Source organism: Mustelus asterias, chromosome 1 (assembly GCF_964213995.1).
Source record: "Mustelus asterias chromosome 1, sMusAst1.hap1.1, whole genome shotgun sequence".
Classification (NCBI taxonomy): domain Eukaryota; kingdom Metazoa; phylum Chordata; class Chondrichthyes; order Carcharhiniformes; family Triakidae; genus Mustelus; species Mustelus asterias.
The window spans coordinates 169,277,370-169,293,337 of NC_135801.1; the positions used below are offsets into that span (position 1 = coordinate 169,277,370).

At 46.5% G+C, this 15,968-nt stretch overlaps 1 protein-coding gene across 1 annotated transcript in view; it reads left to right on the forward strand.

Moving 5' to 3' along the window:
- pstpip2 (proline-serine-threonine phosphatase interacting protein 2) overlaps positions 1 to 15,968 on the forward strand; it is a 122,612-nt gene that overhangs the window by 15,253 nt on the left and 91,391 nt on the right. The gene's annotated exons all lie outside the window — the stretch shown is intronic.

Below are 15,968 nucleotides of genomic sequence, written 5' to 3' on the forward strand. Positions count from 1 at the left end.
TCCAGCGCGGTCAGCCTCTTACCCACTTCTGGCGAGAGGCTGCATAAATTATTTAAATTTATTGAAATATTTATTAGCATGTGTTTTGCAAGCCCGGGCCTCAATCGTCCGGACTCACTTGCCTTTATGTCCTCACCGGGAGTGATTCTCTCCGGCGAGGGAAACACCTTCTCCCCATGAACGGGGAACAGTCGTGTTGGCCTCGCCGGTAGAACCAGAGGCCATTGAAGGCCCCTGCGGAGGTCGAGAGCAGGGGAGGGGTGCCCCTTGGGCAGTGCTAGCCTGATACCTTGCCGCTGCCAGCCTGGCACCTTGGCAATGCCCACCAGGCATGCCAGCAGTGGGGACGAGTCTATTGGGGCTGGACCAATAGTGGAGGGGTCTGGAGGGAGCAAGGCCATGTCGGGGTGGCCCAGTCGGGAATGAAGGGGTGGCCCACTGCGCGCACTGCCTGTGATCGGTGGAGGGAGGGAGGGGGTGCCCACTGCACACTCTGCCAGAGATCGTGGGGCGGAGTGGGGGTAATTGGTCTGGGTGGCGGGGGTAGTGGTGGGGGTGATTATTTTCAGGTTGTGTGGGACTCCCAATCAGCTGCAAGTCCCCAGAGTTGTGGGGAGGAGGGGCTGGGTTGAGACAGGCTGCAGCAGCAGATGCCTGACAAATCTCTCTCTCTCTCTCTCTGTCAGGCCTCTGCTATTGGAATTGCACATGTGCAGCCACAGATCTGCACATGTGCAATAGCTCTCTCTGTTGCCTGATCAGGCTGGCTGGTGTGTTAATTCCCACCCACTGCCTCCAGTAGCTAGAAATAGTCTAGCCCATTTTTCAAGCACTATGGGCAGGATTTTATGGCCTCGCTTGAGCAAGACCGGAAATTCCTGCCCGAGGTCAGCGGACATTTCTGTTGTCCGCCTTTTGCCCCGCCGATTCCGTGGCAGGCTGGGTGGTAGAATTCCTGTGTATGTGCATAAGATTAGGAGTAAAAACTCGCCCAAAAAACAGATCTGCAACTCTCCAATCTTCACGCGAGCTGGACACTTCGAATTTTTCTTGTAAAATTTTGCCCAATATCTTTGTCGTGGGCGCACCATGTGCTATTTTATCAAAGGCTTTTTTGAAAATAAAAAGATATGACATCTACCACATTACCTTTATCTACACTTTCATAAGCTCGTCAAAAGAAATTCAGACTGTTTAATTAAACGTGACTTAGCATTTTGGAATCCATGCTGCCTATTTAATTATTTTTATCTCTGGATGATCTTTTTACTATTTAATTATTTTTCCACTAGATCTAGGCATTCCAGTACCCTCCCTCTCACTGATATTAAACTAGGAACTGGAGACTAGTCAGTTTATCTTCTACCCCTTTTTGCCTGTAGGAACACCACTTCCTCAAATTTGAAGTCTGATCCTTTTGTGAGATAAAGGCTGACATTGCATTAGATATTTTTGTGCGTCTAACTGGCTTTGAATAATTTGTGTACTTCAATACTCCAGCCCATTTGCTCCTCCAGAGCTCCCAATCTCTCACCGTTTATTAAACACAAGCTGTTTCTCTCCAATCCAGAATGGATGACCTTGTGTTTCCCCAGCTTGAACTTCACCTGCCATAGTTTCTCCCCTCTTGCTTACGCTGTCCAGATCCACTTTACGGTTTCTATCTCCTATTCACACAATTTGTTGAGCCTGCTAACTTAGTTTCAACAGCAGCCCTGGAGATACCAATGTGTTGGAGGAATGGCATGCAACATGTTCACATGACAAGTGAACCAGATTCAACTTGTTTATCAGCTGTCCCCGTGGAAGTTCAAGACTATGTTCTGTTACATTTTAATGATGTTTGCGTTTGGTAGACATTTTCTGTCAATGCTTAACGTAATCAGGTCAAGGAAAGCTCAAAGGACAATTGTCCATGAGGCTTTGGTATGAGGCTTCAAAATTCCCATGAATTTATGTTCCATCCCCGTCTCCGGGCAGTCAGGGAATTTGCAAGGGCCGCTCGACCGCACTATGCTAAAGCCACCTGTAATTTGATTCACTGTCTGAAACCAATGTGGATTTCAGCACTGTGGTGCTGCTCACGAGAAAGTTGCAGAGAAGCTCACCATGTTTTGCTAGTTACTAGTGTTGCTAGTAGTGTACTATGTATCAGTTACTAGTGGTGTACCGCAAGGATCTGTTTTGGGGCCACTGCTGTTTGTCATTTTTATAAATGACCTGGATGAGGGTGTAGAAGAATGGGTTAGGAAATTTGCGGATGACAGTAAAGTCGGTGGAGTTATAGACAGTGCGGAAGGTTGTTGTAGGTTACAGAGGGACATAGATAAGCTGCAGAGCTGGGCTGAGAGGTGGCAAATGAAGTTAATGAGGAAAAGTGTGAGGTGATTCACTTTGGAAGGAGTAACAGGAATACAGAGTACTGGGCTAATGGCAAGATACTTGGTAGTGTGGATGAACAGAGAGATCTGGGTGTCCATGTGCATAGATCCCTGAAAGTTGGCACCCAGGTTGTTAGGGTTGTTAAGAAGGCGTACAGTGTGTTAGCTTTTATTGGTAGAGGGATTGAGTTTCGGAGCCATGAGGTCATGTTGCAGCTGTACAAAACTCTGGTGCGGCCGCACTTGGAGTATTGCGTACAGTTCTGGTCGCCGCATTATAGGAAGGATGTGGAAGCATTGGAAAGGGTGCAGAGGAGATTTACCAGGATGTTGCCTGGTATGGTGGGAAGGTCTTATGAGGAAAGGCTGAGGGACTTGAGGCTGTTTTCGCTAGAGAGAAGAAGGTTAAGAGGTGACTTAATAGAGGCATACAAGATGATCAGAGGATTAGATAGGGTGGACAGTGAGAGCCTTTTTGCTCGGATGGTGATGGCTAACACGAGGGGACATAGCTTTAAATTGAGGGGTGATAGACATCGGACAGATGTCAGAGGTAGGTTCTTTACTCAGAGAGTAGTAAGGGCGTGGAATGCCCTGCCTGCAACAGTAGTGGACTCGCCAACATTAAGGGCATTTAAATGGTCATTGGATAAACATATGGATGATATTGGAATAGTGTAGGTTAGATGGGCTTTAGATTGGTTTCACTGGTCAGCGCAACATCGAAGGCCGAAGGGCCTGGACTGTGCTGTAATGTTCTATGTTCTATGTTTCTAAGACTTGGAGGCTGAGCACTCGGGATGGGAGCAGGGATGCTTGCCCATGGCTGGGTAACCCAGGAATGTGGAGGTCCAGCCGAATTTAACGACAGGACCTCATTAAAAATGTGTTGCTCTATCTCCTACCCGATGGTTGACCAGATTGAGAGGCTAAATGGCCTCTCTGGAGAGCCTCTGCTACAAGGCAACTGCCAGGAATTGCCAGGTCTGGTCCCTGGTCTTCAAACAATGTCAGTAAAGAAATTACCCTCTGGGTCCAACATCTCCCGCTTCTCTTTAGCTTCTGTGCTTCTCAAGCCATAGGCAACCCAATCCACAGATCCAAATCAGTGATAAAACCTGTGGCTCTGAACCTTGCTCATCACTGACTTGCCTCCTCCTGTTTACTAGAGCAACCCCAAACCCACTGCGGATAAACCAGAAGAAGGCATGTTTGCAGTAGGCTGGTGGAGGGTTTTTCCCATTAACACTTTAAACCTCGCCATAGAATCCATAGAATCCCTACAGTGCTGAAGGAGGCCATTCGGCTCATCAAGTCTGCACCAACCACAATCCTACCCAAGCCCCTCTGACATTATAGAACCATAGAAAATTACAGCTCAGAAACAGGCCTTTTGGCCCTTCTTGTCTGTGCCGAACCATTTTATGCCTAGTCCCACTGACCTGCACTTGGACCATATCCCTCCACACCCCTCTCATCCATGAACCCGTCCAAGTTTTTCTTAAATGTTAAAAGTGACCCCGCATTTACCACTTTATCCGACAGCTCATTCCACACTCCCACCACTCTCTGCGTGAAGAAGCCCCCCCTAATATTCCCTTTAAACTTTTCTCCTTTCACCCTTGACCCATGCCCTCTGGTTTTTTTCTCCCCTAGCCTCAGCGGAAAAAGCCTGCTTGCATTCACTCTATCTATACCCATCAAAATCTTATACACCTCTATCAAATCTCCCCTCAATCTTCTACGCTCCAGGGAATAAAGTCCCAACCTATTCAATCTCTCTCTGTAACTCAGCTTCTCAAGTCCCGGCAACATCCTTGTGCACCTTCTCTGCACTCTTTCAACCTTATTTACATCCTTCCTGTAACTAGGTGACCAAAACTGTACACAATACTCTAAATTCGGCCTCACCAATGCCTTATATAACCTTACCATAACACTCCAACCTTTATACTCGATACTCCGATTTATAAAGGCCAATGTACCAAAGGCACTCTTTACGACCCTATCCACCTGTGACATCACTTTTAGGGAATTCTGTACCTGTATTCCCAGATCCCTCTGTTCAACTGCACTCTTCAGAGTCCTACCATTTACCCTGTATGTTCTACTTTGGTTTGTCCTTCCAATGTGCAATATCTCACACTTGTCTGCGTTAAATTCCATTTGCCATTTTTTAGCCCATTTTTCTAGTTGGTCCAAATCCCTCTGCAAGCTTTGAAAACCTTCCTCACTGTCCACTACACCTTCAATCTTTGTATCATCAGCAAACTTGCTGATCCAATTTACCACATTATCATCCAGATCATTGATATAGATGACAAACAACAATGGACCCAACACCAATCCTTGCGGCACACCACTAGTCACAGGCCTCCACTCAGAGAAGCAATCCTCCACAACCACTCTCTGGCTTCTTCCATTGAGCCAGTGTCTAATCCAATTTACTACCTCCCCATGTATACCTAGCGACTGAACCTTCCTAACTAACCTCCCATGAGGGACCTTGTCAAAGGCCTTGCTGAAATCCAGGTAGACAATATCCGCCGCCTTCCCTTCATCCACTTTCCTGGTAACCTCCTCGAAAAACTCCAATAGATTGGTCAAACATGACCTACCACGCACAAAGCCATGTTGACTCTCCCTAATAAGTCCCTGTCTATCCAAATATTTGTAGATCCTATCCCTTATCACACCTTCCAATAACTTGCCCACCGGACGTCAAACTTACTGGCCTATAATTTCCCGGATTTCTTTTGGAACCTTTTTTAAACAATGGAACAACATGAGCCACCCTCCAATCATCCGGCACCTCCCCCGTGAATACTGACATTTTAAATATGTCTGCCAGGGCCCCTGCAAGTTCAACACTAGCTTCCCTCAAGGTCCGTGGGAATACCCTGTCTGGTCCTGGGGATTTATCCACTCTGATTTGCCTCAAGACAGCGAGCACCTCCTCCCCTTTAATCTGTAAAGGTTCCATGACCTCCCTACCTGTTTGCCCTATTTCCGTAGACTCCATGCCCGTTTCCTCAGTAAATACGGATGCAAAAAAACCATTTAGTATCTCCCCCATCTCTTTTGGTTCCATACACAGTCTACCACTCTGGTCTTCAAGAGGACCAATTTTATCCCTCACTATCCTTTTGCTCCTAACATACCTATGCTCTTTGGATTTTCCTTCACTCTGTCTGCCAAAGCAACCTCATGTTTTCTTTTAGCCCTCCTGATTTCCCTCTTAAGTAGCTTCTTGCACTTTTTATACTCCTCGAGCATCTGATGTGTTCCTTGCTGCCTGTACATTTCATACAACTCTCTCTTCCTCTTAATCAGTGTTACAATCTCCCTTGAGAACCAAGGTTCCTTATTTCTATTTACTTTGCCTTTAATCCTGACAGGAACATACAAACTCTGCACTCTCAAAATTTCTCCTTTGACGGCCTCCCACTTTCCATTTACATCCTTACCAGAGAACAGCCTGTGCCAATCCACACTTCCCAGATCCCTTCTCATTTCATCAAATTTGGCCTTTTTCCAGTTCAGAACTTCAACCCGAGGACCAGATCTATCCTTATCCATGATCAGGTTGAAACTAATGGCATTATGATCACTGGATCCAAAGTGTTCCCTCACACTCACATCCATCACCTGCCCTAACTCATTTCCCAATAGGAGATCCAATATCGCATCCTCTCTAGTTGGCACCTCTATATACTGATGTAGAAAATTCTCCTGAACACATTTTACAAACTCTACCCCGTCTAAACCTTTAACAGTATGCGAGTCCAATCTATATGTGGAAAATTAAAATCCCCTACTATCCCAACTTTGTGTTTCTTGCAGTTGTCAGCTATCTCTCCGCTGATTTGCTCCTCCAATTCTCGCTGACTATTGGGTGGTCTATAATACAACCCCATTAATGTGGTCATACCTTTCCTGTTTCTCAGCTCCACCCATAGGGCCTCTGTAGACAAGCTCCCTGATCTATCACACAAGGCTGGGAGTTGGGGTTAAAATTGCCCCATTGTGTAACAACACTTGTGCTTGATGGCATGGTGGCACAGTGGTTAGCACTGCTGCCTCACAGCACCAGGGATCTGGGTTCAATCTTGGCCTTGGGTGACTGTGTGGAGTTTGCACATTCTCCCCGTGTCTGCGTGGGTTTCCACCGGGTGCTCCGGTTTCCTCCCCCAGTCCAAACATGTGCAAGTTGGGTGGACTGGCCATGCTAAATTGCCCCTTAGTGTCCCAAGATGTGTAGGTTAGAAGGATTAGCCATGGAGTTACGGGGATAGGGTGGGGGAAAGGGCCTGGGTAATGTAATCTGTTAGAGAGAGTCGGTGCAGACTCAAGGGGCCAAATGGTCTCCTTCTGCACTGTAGGGATTCTATGATTGACGCTTGAGCTATTTCTTCATTTTGTTAAAGATCATGGGGATATATAGTGTTACAGTCTATTTATAGTGCAGAGGGAAGTGTGTGAGGAGGGTGATGATGGGTAGTTAATTCAATTGGCTGGATGATTAGTGTATGGCTCAGGATAATGTCAACAGTAGGGGTTTGCTTCTTGTTCTGGCTGAGGGAGACCTGCCTCCTCACCTTGCCCCTGAGAGTGGGAGGCACTGGAAGACCACCACTGACCAAAAACTAACCACTTTGGATGAAGCATAAATGGCAATTTTTTTGTATTCATTTGTGGGACATGGGTGTCGCTGGCTGGCCAGCATTTATTGCTCATCTCTAGTTGCACGAGGGCAGTTGAGAGTCAACCACGTTGCTGTGGCTCTGGGGTAGGCCAGATCAGGTAAGGACGGCAGAATTCCTTCCCTGATGGACATTAGTGAACCAGATGGGTTTTTCCGACAATTGACAATGGTTTCATGGTCATCATTAGACTTTTAATTCCAGATTTTTTTTATTGAATTCAAATTCCACCATCTGCTGTGGCGGGATTCAAACCCTGGTCCCCAAAACATTAGCTGAGTTTCTGAATTAATAGTCTAGCGAAAATATCACCCCACAGGAACTGACTTCAGACAGGCTGCCCATCATGATGATGACAATGACAGTTGGGACAGGCTATTCGGCCTACCACATCCACGCCAGTGTTTAGACGCCACACAATTGTCCAACAGCTCATTTGGTTTAATATTAGGCCTGAATAATTCCTCTGCTGTTGATACCACCTCAGCAAAGTTTGAAAAAGGAGCATCCACACTTGGGAAAGCTGACAGCCCAGCCTCAAAATATCCCCTTAAAAGCTGCGAGCTCAAAATACAAGGTGCCTTGTGTCACGGCGACTAAATTAAATGAACTTTATGACAGAGGATTCCAGGCTTTCTGAACCCTCTGATGATTTGACTAAATGAATGTAACACAACGCGCTCACATGCATAATCGTGCCAGGAACGTGACTCGCTGATCAGTACATTCTTCAACAGCATTCCTTCAAATTATAAATCAAAATGACTCTCGACTTGCCAAGAATGGCTGCTAGGCAACCTTTCAAAAAAAATGTTGTAAGCTTTCAGAAATATAAATCTGCGCCACCTGATTGAAGCTGAAGTTAACAATAAAGAAAGTAAGTTGGTGGGGTGATGGAAATAAATTCCGTTTGGGTAAGTCTAGGTGCTATTTGGTACAGGGAGTGAATGTGTGACTCAGAGGGTAATGGTGAATATGGATTGACTGACTATTACAGAACTGATAATGATCAGGAACATATTGCAAGCACTACCTTACCCTGTTCGGTTGTAAGCCAGCTAAACTGGCTGTGGTTGTCTGGATGAATTAAAAAAAATGCCTCCCCTCAGCATTAAGTTTAAGTTTAAAGTTTATTTATTAGTGTCACAAGTAGGCTTACATTAACACCTCAATGAAGTTGCTGTGAAAAAGTCGCCACACTCCAGCGCCTGTTCCTGTGAAAAAGTCACCACACTCCAGCGCCTGTTCCTGTGAAAAAGTTGCCACACTCCAGAGCCTGTTCCTGTGAAAACGTTGCCACACTCCAGAGCCTGTTCCTGTGAAAACGTTGCCACACTCCAGAGCCTGTTCCTGTGAAAACGTTGCCACACTCCAGAGCCTGTTCGGGGACACTGAGGGAGAATTTAGCATGACCAATGCACCTAACCAGCACGTCTTTCGGATTGTGGGAGGAAACCAGAGCACCCGGAGGGAACCCATGCAGACACGGGGAGGACGTGCAGATTCCGCACAGACAGTGACCCAAGCTGGGAATCGAACCTGGGTTCCTGGCGCTCTGAGGTAGTAGTAGTGTTGACCACTGTGCCACCGTGCTTTGTAACAATAAATAGTCATTTGCAGAAAGAGTTACGTTATTTCCGAATCAAACCATTGTGATACAGTTGCCAGTTATCATCCTCTGTCTTCTGTCATCAAGCCAATTTTGTATCCAATTGGCTACCTCACCCTGAATCCCGTGAGATTTAACCATATGCAACAACCTACCACGTGGTACCTTGTCAAAGGCCTTACTAGAGTCCATGCAGACAATGGCGACTGCACTGCTCTCATCTACCTTCTTGGTTACCTCTTCAAAAACCTCAATCAAATTCGTGAAACATGATTTTCCACTCACAAAGCCGTGCTGACTGTCCCTAATCAGTCCTTGCGTCTCTAAATGCCTGTAGATCCTGTCTCTCAGAATACCTTCCAACAACTTACCCACTACAGACGTTAGGTCAACTGGTCTGTAGTTCCCAGGCTTTGCCCTGCAGCCCTTCTTAAACAAAGGCACATTTATTTAACATTTGCTACCTTCCAATCTTCGGGCACCTCACCCGTGGCTGTTGATGATTCAAATATCTCTGCTAGGGGACACGCAATTTCCTCCCTAGCCTCCCACAACGTCCTAGGATACATTTCATCAGGTCCCGGGGATTTATCTACCTTGATGCGCTTTCAGACTTTCAGTGCCTCCTTCTCTGTAATATGTACACTCCTCAAGGCATCACTATTTATTTTCCTAAGTTCCCTAACATCCATGCCTTTCTCACCAGTAAATATCGATGAGAAATATTCAGTTAGGATCTCACCCATCTCTTGTGGATCTGCACATAGATGACCTTGTTGATCCTTAAGAGGCCCTACTCTGTCCCCAGTTACTCTTTTGCCCTTTATGTATTTGTAGAAGCTCTTTGGATTCTCCTTTGCCTTATCTGCCAAAGCAATTTCATGTCCCCTTTTTGCCCTCCTGATTTATCTCTTAACTCTACTCTTACACCCCCTATACTCTTCAAGAGATTCACTTAATCCCAGCTGCCAATGTGTGGTGAACCATAGATGGTTACCACTATGGGTACTGAACCATAGATGGTTATCACTATGGGTACTTGTACATATGTTACTGTTGTCACTGTTGGGGTTAGGGTTGGGGTGTTCTACCTGTTGGTATTGTTCTGTGGTACACTCCGGTTGGCTCCGCCTACCTGTAGGAGTATAAAGGTCACTGCACTGCCTGGTGACCCTTTAGTCTGGGATTGTATCGTTATGCAGTATGCTCCTTTATTTCCCGGGTACGATCCAGCCTCCCGAGTGATTTAATCGCGCATCAATTTTATTAGTAACAATTTTGGTTGAAAAAAAAAACCATGGAGCAAATGTTAAAACCCGATCGGCTTACCTTAGATCCGCGTGCAGCTGGAGCGTCGAACACTTTCGACCATTGGTTGAAGTGTTTCCAAGACTATATCGACGCCTCAACAGCCATTCAAAACGACGCCGATAGATTGCGGGTCCTCCACGCAAGGGTAAGCGACACTGTATATTCAACAATCCGCGATGCCCAAGACTACAAAGGGGCCATCGAACTACTTAAGAAACTGTACAACAAACCGCCAAACGAGATTCATGCTCGACACCTACTAGCCACTCGACGGCGGCAGCCCGGCAAAACGACGGGACAGTACCTGCGCGAACTTCAGCAGCTAGCCAGAGCCTGCAATTGCAAGCCAGTGTCGGCGACCGAGTATACTAACGATTTGATCCGAGATGCGTTCGTGGCGGGAATCGGCTCATCCTATATTCGCCTGCGGCTGCTAGAGCAAGGTAACTTAGGCCTAGCTAAGACGGTGGAATTGGCTGATGCGATGGAAACGGCCTCCAGAAGTCTTGAAACTTACCCCACCGACCACGTGGGAACATCGTGGCAAGTACAGCCACCGACTCAACTCTACCCAGCGGCTCCGAGGAACTGCGCGATCGTGCTTTCAACCTCGGACCTGATGGCGGCGGCAGCTCCTGGTGGCCCGCGGTGCTATTTCTGTGGATTGGCAAAGCACCCTCGTCAGCGATGTCCGGCCAGAACGGTATTTTGCTCCGCGTGTGGGAAGATATGGTCGAATATGGCCGAATATGGTCGAATTTCTGATTCAGATGGAAGAGGAGAAAGTTTGGTCCCAAACCAGTGTCCTCTGTTTGAACAGAGGGAAATATGATAGGATGAGGGATGAATTGGCTAAGGTAGACTGGGAGAGCAGGCTGGCAGGTAGGATAGCTGAGGAACAGTGGAGGATTTTTAAGGAGATCCTTTTCAGTTCTCAGCAAAAATATATTCCAGCAAAAAACAAGGATTGTAAGAAAAGGGAGAACCAGCCGTGGATAACGAAGGAAATAAAGGAGAGTATTAAAATAAAAACAGCTGCGTACAGAGTGGCCAAAAATAGTGGAGAAACAAGTGATTGGGAAAAATTTAAGAAACAACAAAGAGAGACTAAGAAAGCGATAAAGAAAGGAAGGATAGACTATGAAGCTCGGCTAGCAATTAATATAAAAAATGATAGTAAAAGTTTTTATAAATATATAAAAAGGAATAGAGTGGCTAGAGTGAATGTTGGACCCTTGGAGGACGAGAGGGGGGAGTTAATAGTGGGAAATGAGGATATGGCTGAGTCTTTAAATAAGTTTTTTGTGTCGGTCTTCACGGTGGAGGAGACAAATAGTTTGCCAAATATTAACGATAGAGGGTTGGCAGCAGGAGAAATACTTAATACAATTAATGTTACCAGAGAGGCAGTGCTGGGTAGACTAATGGGACTGAAGGTGGATAAGTCCCCGGGTCCGGATGGAATGCATCCCAGGGTATTGAAAGAAATGTCAGAGGTAATAGTGGATGCGTTAGTGATTATTTATCAAAACTCGTTGCATTCTGGGGTAGTGCCGGTTGATTGGAAAACGGCTAATGTTACGCCGCTGTTTAAAAAAGGAAGGAGACAAAAGGCGGGTAACTATAGGCCGGTCAGCTTAACGTCTGTAGTAGGGAAAATGCTGGAATCCATTATTAAAGAGGAGATAGCAGGGCATCTGGATAGAAATGGTTCGATCAATCAGACGCAGCATGGATTCATGAGGGGAAAGTCGTGCTTGACGAACATGTTGGATTTTTATGAAGATGTGACTGGGGCGGTTGATGGAGGAGAACCGGTGGATGCGGTGTTTTTGGATTTCCAAAAGGCGTTTGATAAGGTGCCCCATAAAAGGCTGCTGAAGAAGATTAGGGCACACGGAGTTGGGGGTAGTGTGTTAAAGTGGATTGGGGACTGGCTATCCGACAGGAAGCAAAGAGTCGGAATAAATGGGTGTTTTTCCGGTTGGAGGAAGGTAACTAGTGGCGTGCCGCAGGGATCGGTACTCGGGCCGCAACTGTTTACCATTTATATAGATGATCTGGAGGAGGGGACGGAGTGTAGGGTAACGAAGTTTGCAGACGACACAAAGATAAGTGGAAAAGTGAATCGTGTGGAGGACGGAGAAGATCTGCAGAGAGATTTGGACAGGCTGAGTGAGTGGGCGAGGATATGGCAAATGGAGTATAACGTTGAGAAATGCGAGGTTATACACTTTGGAGGAAATAATAACAAATGGGATTACTATCTCAATGGAAACAAATTGAAACATGCTACCGTGCAAAGGGACCTGGGGGTCCTTGTGCATGAGACGCAAAAGCCCAGTCTGCAGGTACAACAGGTGATCAAGAAGGCAAATGGGATGTTGGCCTATATTGCGAGGGGGATAGAATATAAAAGCAGGGATGTCTTGATGCACCTGTACAGGGCATTGGTGAGGCCGCAGCTGGAATACTGTGTGCAGTATTGGTCCCCTTATATGAGGAAGGATATATTGGCATTGGAGGGAGTGCAGAGAAGGTTCACCAGGTTGATACCGGAGATGAGGGGTTTGGATTATGAGGAGAGGCTGAGGAGATTGGGTTTGTACTCGTTGGAGTTTAGAAGGATGAGGGGGGATCTTATGGAGACTTATAAGATAATGCGGGGGCTGGATAGGGTGGAGGCGGAGAGATTCTTTCCACTTAGTAAGGAAGTTAAAACTAGAGGACACAGCCTCAAAATAAAGGGGGGTCGGTTTAAGACAGAGTTGAGGAGGAACTTCTTCTCCCAGAGGGTGGTGAATCTCTGGAATTCTCTGCCCGCTGAGGTGGTGGAGGCTACCTCGCTGAATATGTTTAAAGCGCGGATGGATGGATTCCTGATCGGTAAGGGAATTAAGGGTTATGGGGATCAGGCGGGTAAGTGGTACTGATCCACGTCAGATCAGCCATGATCTTATTGAATGGCGGGGCAGGCTCGAGGAGCTAGATGGCCTACTCCTGCTCCTATTTCTTATGTTCTTATGAAAGGGCACTATGCTAAAGTGTGCCGAGCTAAACCACCCTCGAAGCCAAGCAGTGCGGCGTGTGACTCTCCAGAATCTGTCTCCTTGTCTCCGGCTTCGTCGAGGTCTTCCACCACTTAATCCTCTTACAGCTTGCCTGAGTCCAGGAGATTGTCGCCACCTCGGGGCGTTCCTGAGTCCAGGAGATTGTCGCCACCTCGTGGTCCACCCGTCCGTGAGGAACTGTAGGAGTCACTGGACACCGCCTTGGAGAGAGGGTCATCACGGTCACCAGAACCGGCGCTACCGCCAGTGTTGAGGAGGTCGCAGAGACGGTGCGGCCCTCCGATACGACTGAACTTGTGAATATATGGACAGTTCGTACTGTTTTTTTTTTGCCCCACCGGCCTTTGTTTTAAAGGAGGGGTGAATGTGGTGAACCATAGATGGTTACCACTATGAGTACTGAACCATAGATGGTTATCACTATGGGTACTTGTACATATGTTACTGTTGTCACTGTTGGGGTTAGGGTTGGGGTGTTCTACCTGTTGGTATTGTTCTGTGGTACACTCCAGTTGGCTCCGCCTACCTGTAGGAGTATAAAGGTCACCACTGCCTGGTGACCCTTTAGTCTGGGATTGTATCGTTATGCAGTATGCTCCATTCTTGTTACTAATAAAAGCCTTTATTTCCCGGGTACGATCCAGCCTCCCGAGTGATTTAATCGCGCATCACAATGCATGTCATGTGCCTCCTTCTTCTTTTTGACCAGGGCCTCAATATCCGGAGTCATCCAGGGTTCCCTACTTCTACCAGACTTGCCCTTCACTCTAAGAGGAATGTGCTTACCCTGAACCCTGGTTAACTCACCTTTGAAAGCCTTCCACTTAGCAGACGCCCCTTTGTCTGCCAACAGACTTCCCAATCAACTTTTGAAAGTTTTATTAATGCCCGTGTAGATGTTGTAAGCTCTCATCTGTTAAAAGTTTGAAAGGTCCTTGGATTGATAATCACATCTGAGCAATAAATAGCGAAATGGCTGCACAGAACATGAGAATGTTCCGGGAAGGTTTAATCTCGCGTTTGATTGCAAGCAGCTGGAGTGTTCTACAACGTCTTATTATCAGATCGCACGGTGGCACAGTGGTTAGCACTGCTGCCTCACAGCGCCAGGGAGCCGGGTTCAATTCCCGGCTTGGGTCACTATCTGTGCGGAGTCTGCATGTTCTCCCCGTGTCTGTATGGGATTCCTCCGGGAGCTCCAGTTTCCTCCCACAGTCTGAAAGACGTGATTGGCCATGCTAAATTCTCCCTCAGTGTACCCGAACAGGTGACGGAGTGTGGCGACTAGGGGATTTTCACAGTAATTTCATTGCAGTGTTAATGTAAACCTACTTGTGACATTAATAAATAACCTTTAAGAACATTGTCACCTGTTTAACAAGTTTTAGGTAAAATCCATCTCTTGTTTTTGTCCTTTGTCCGGTCCGAAGGCATCCTGAGCATTGATTCTAATGATAACAAAAACAGAAGATGCTGGAAAATCTCAGCGGGTCTGACAGTATCTGTGGAGAGAGAATAGAGCCAACGTTTCGAATCAGGATGAGCCTTCATGAATGATGAGACTGGCTACTCTGTCTAATGTGAATAGTCTGCTCTGCTATAGTTAATTCTTGTTTTATTTGTTCACTCGATGAGCCATTACTGGCACGGCCAGCATTTATTGTCCATCCCTAAATCTGTCTTTAACTCTATAGTGAGACACCTGACCTGTTGGCCCTGAATTGCACCCCCCGCCCCAACCCGGCCTATCCCCCACTGTGGTGCTGTGCCAAGAGGGGCTGAAGAGCTGTCAGCTTATCTGATTGGTCAACAACGCTCCAAGGCGGGACTTCCATGTGTAGATGGAAGTCCCACCAGCTGCCAATCAATACTGATTTGAGGATAAAATGGCAGCGGGTCTGTCGGGGTCAGTGGGTCGAACCCCTGCTATGTGTAGCATGGTGGCACAGTGGTTAGCACTGCTGCCTCGCAGCGATAGGGACCCAGTTTCAATTCCCAGCTTGGGTCACTGTCTATATAGAGTCTGCACGTTCTCCCTGTGTCTGCGTGGGTTTCCTCCGGGTGCTCCGGTTTCCTTCCACAGTCCAAAGATGTGCAGGTTAGATGGATTGGCCATGCTCAATTGCCCCTTAGTGTCAGGGGGATTAGCAGAATAAATATGTAGGGCTACCGGGATAGGGTCTGGGTGGGATTGTTGGCGGTGCAGACTCAATGGGCCGAATAGTCTCCTTCTGCACTGTAGCGATTCTATGATTCATCTGAAAAATTCAGGCCTAGATGTTGTCTAAATGCCTGTCAAGGCATTTGAAATGAATCCAACAGGAAGAACCTAAGCTATTCAGCTGAATAACATGTCAGTACAATAGACAATGAAATTTGACTCTGATGCTCCATAAGGTGCCAGTAACAAATGTTTGAAAGATTACAATCTATTGGATTTACAAAGGACTGCTAGAAATAACAGGAAGCCGAACATCTTCACTGTACAAACAGACATTTCCAGTCCTTGTCCAATATTTATCTCAAAATTAAACAGAGGGCTTTGTGATACTTCTGGTTTTCGAATCTTAGTCCTAACTAGTTATAGTTAAGAATGCGGATACTATAGTTAAGAAAGCCCACCAACGCCTCTACTTTCTCAGAAGACTAAGAAAATTCGGCATGTCAGCTACAACTATCAACTTTTACAGATGCACCAGAGAAAGATACAAAAGTCTGAGGTCACGTACCAACTGACTCAAGAACAGCTTCTTCCCTACTGCCATTAGACTTTTGAATGGACCTCCCTTGCACCCTAGCTATGACTGTAACACTACATTCTGCACTCTCTCCTTTCCTTCTCCATGAACGGTATGCTTTGCCTGTATAGCGCATGAGGAACAATACTTTTCAT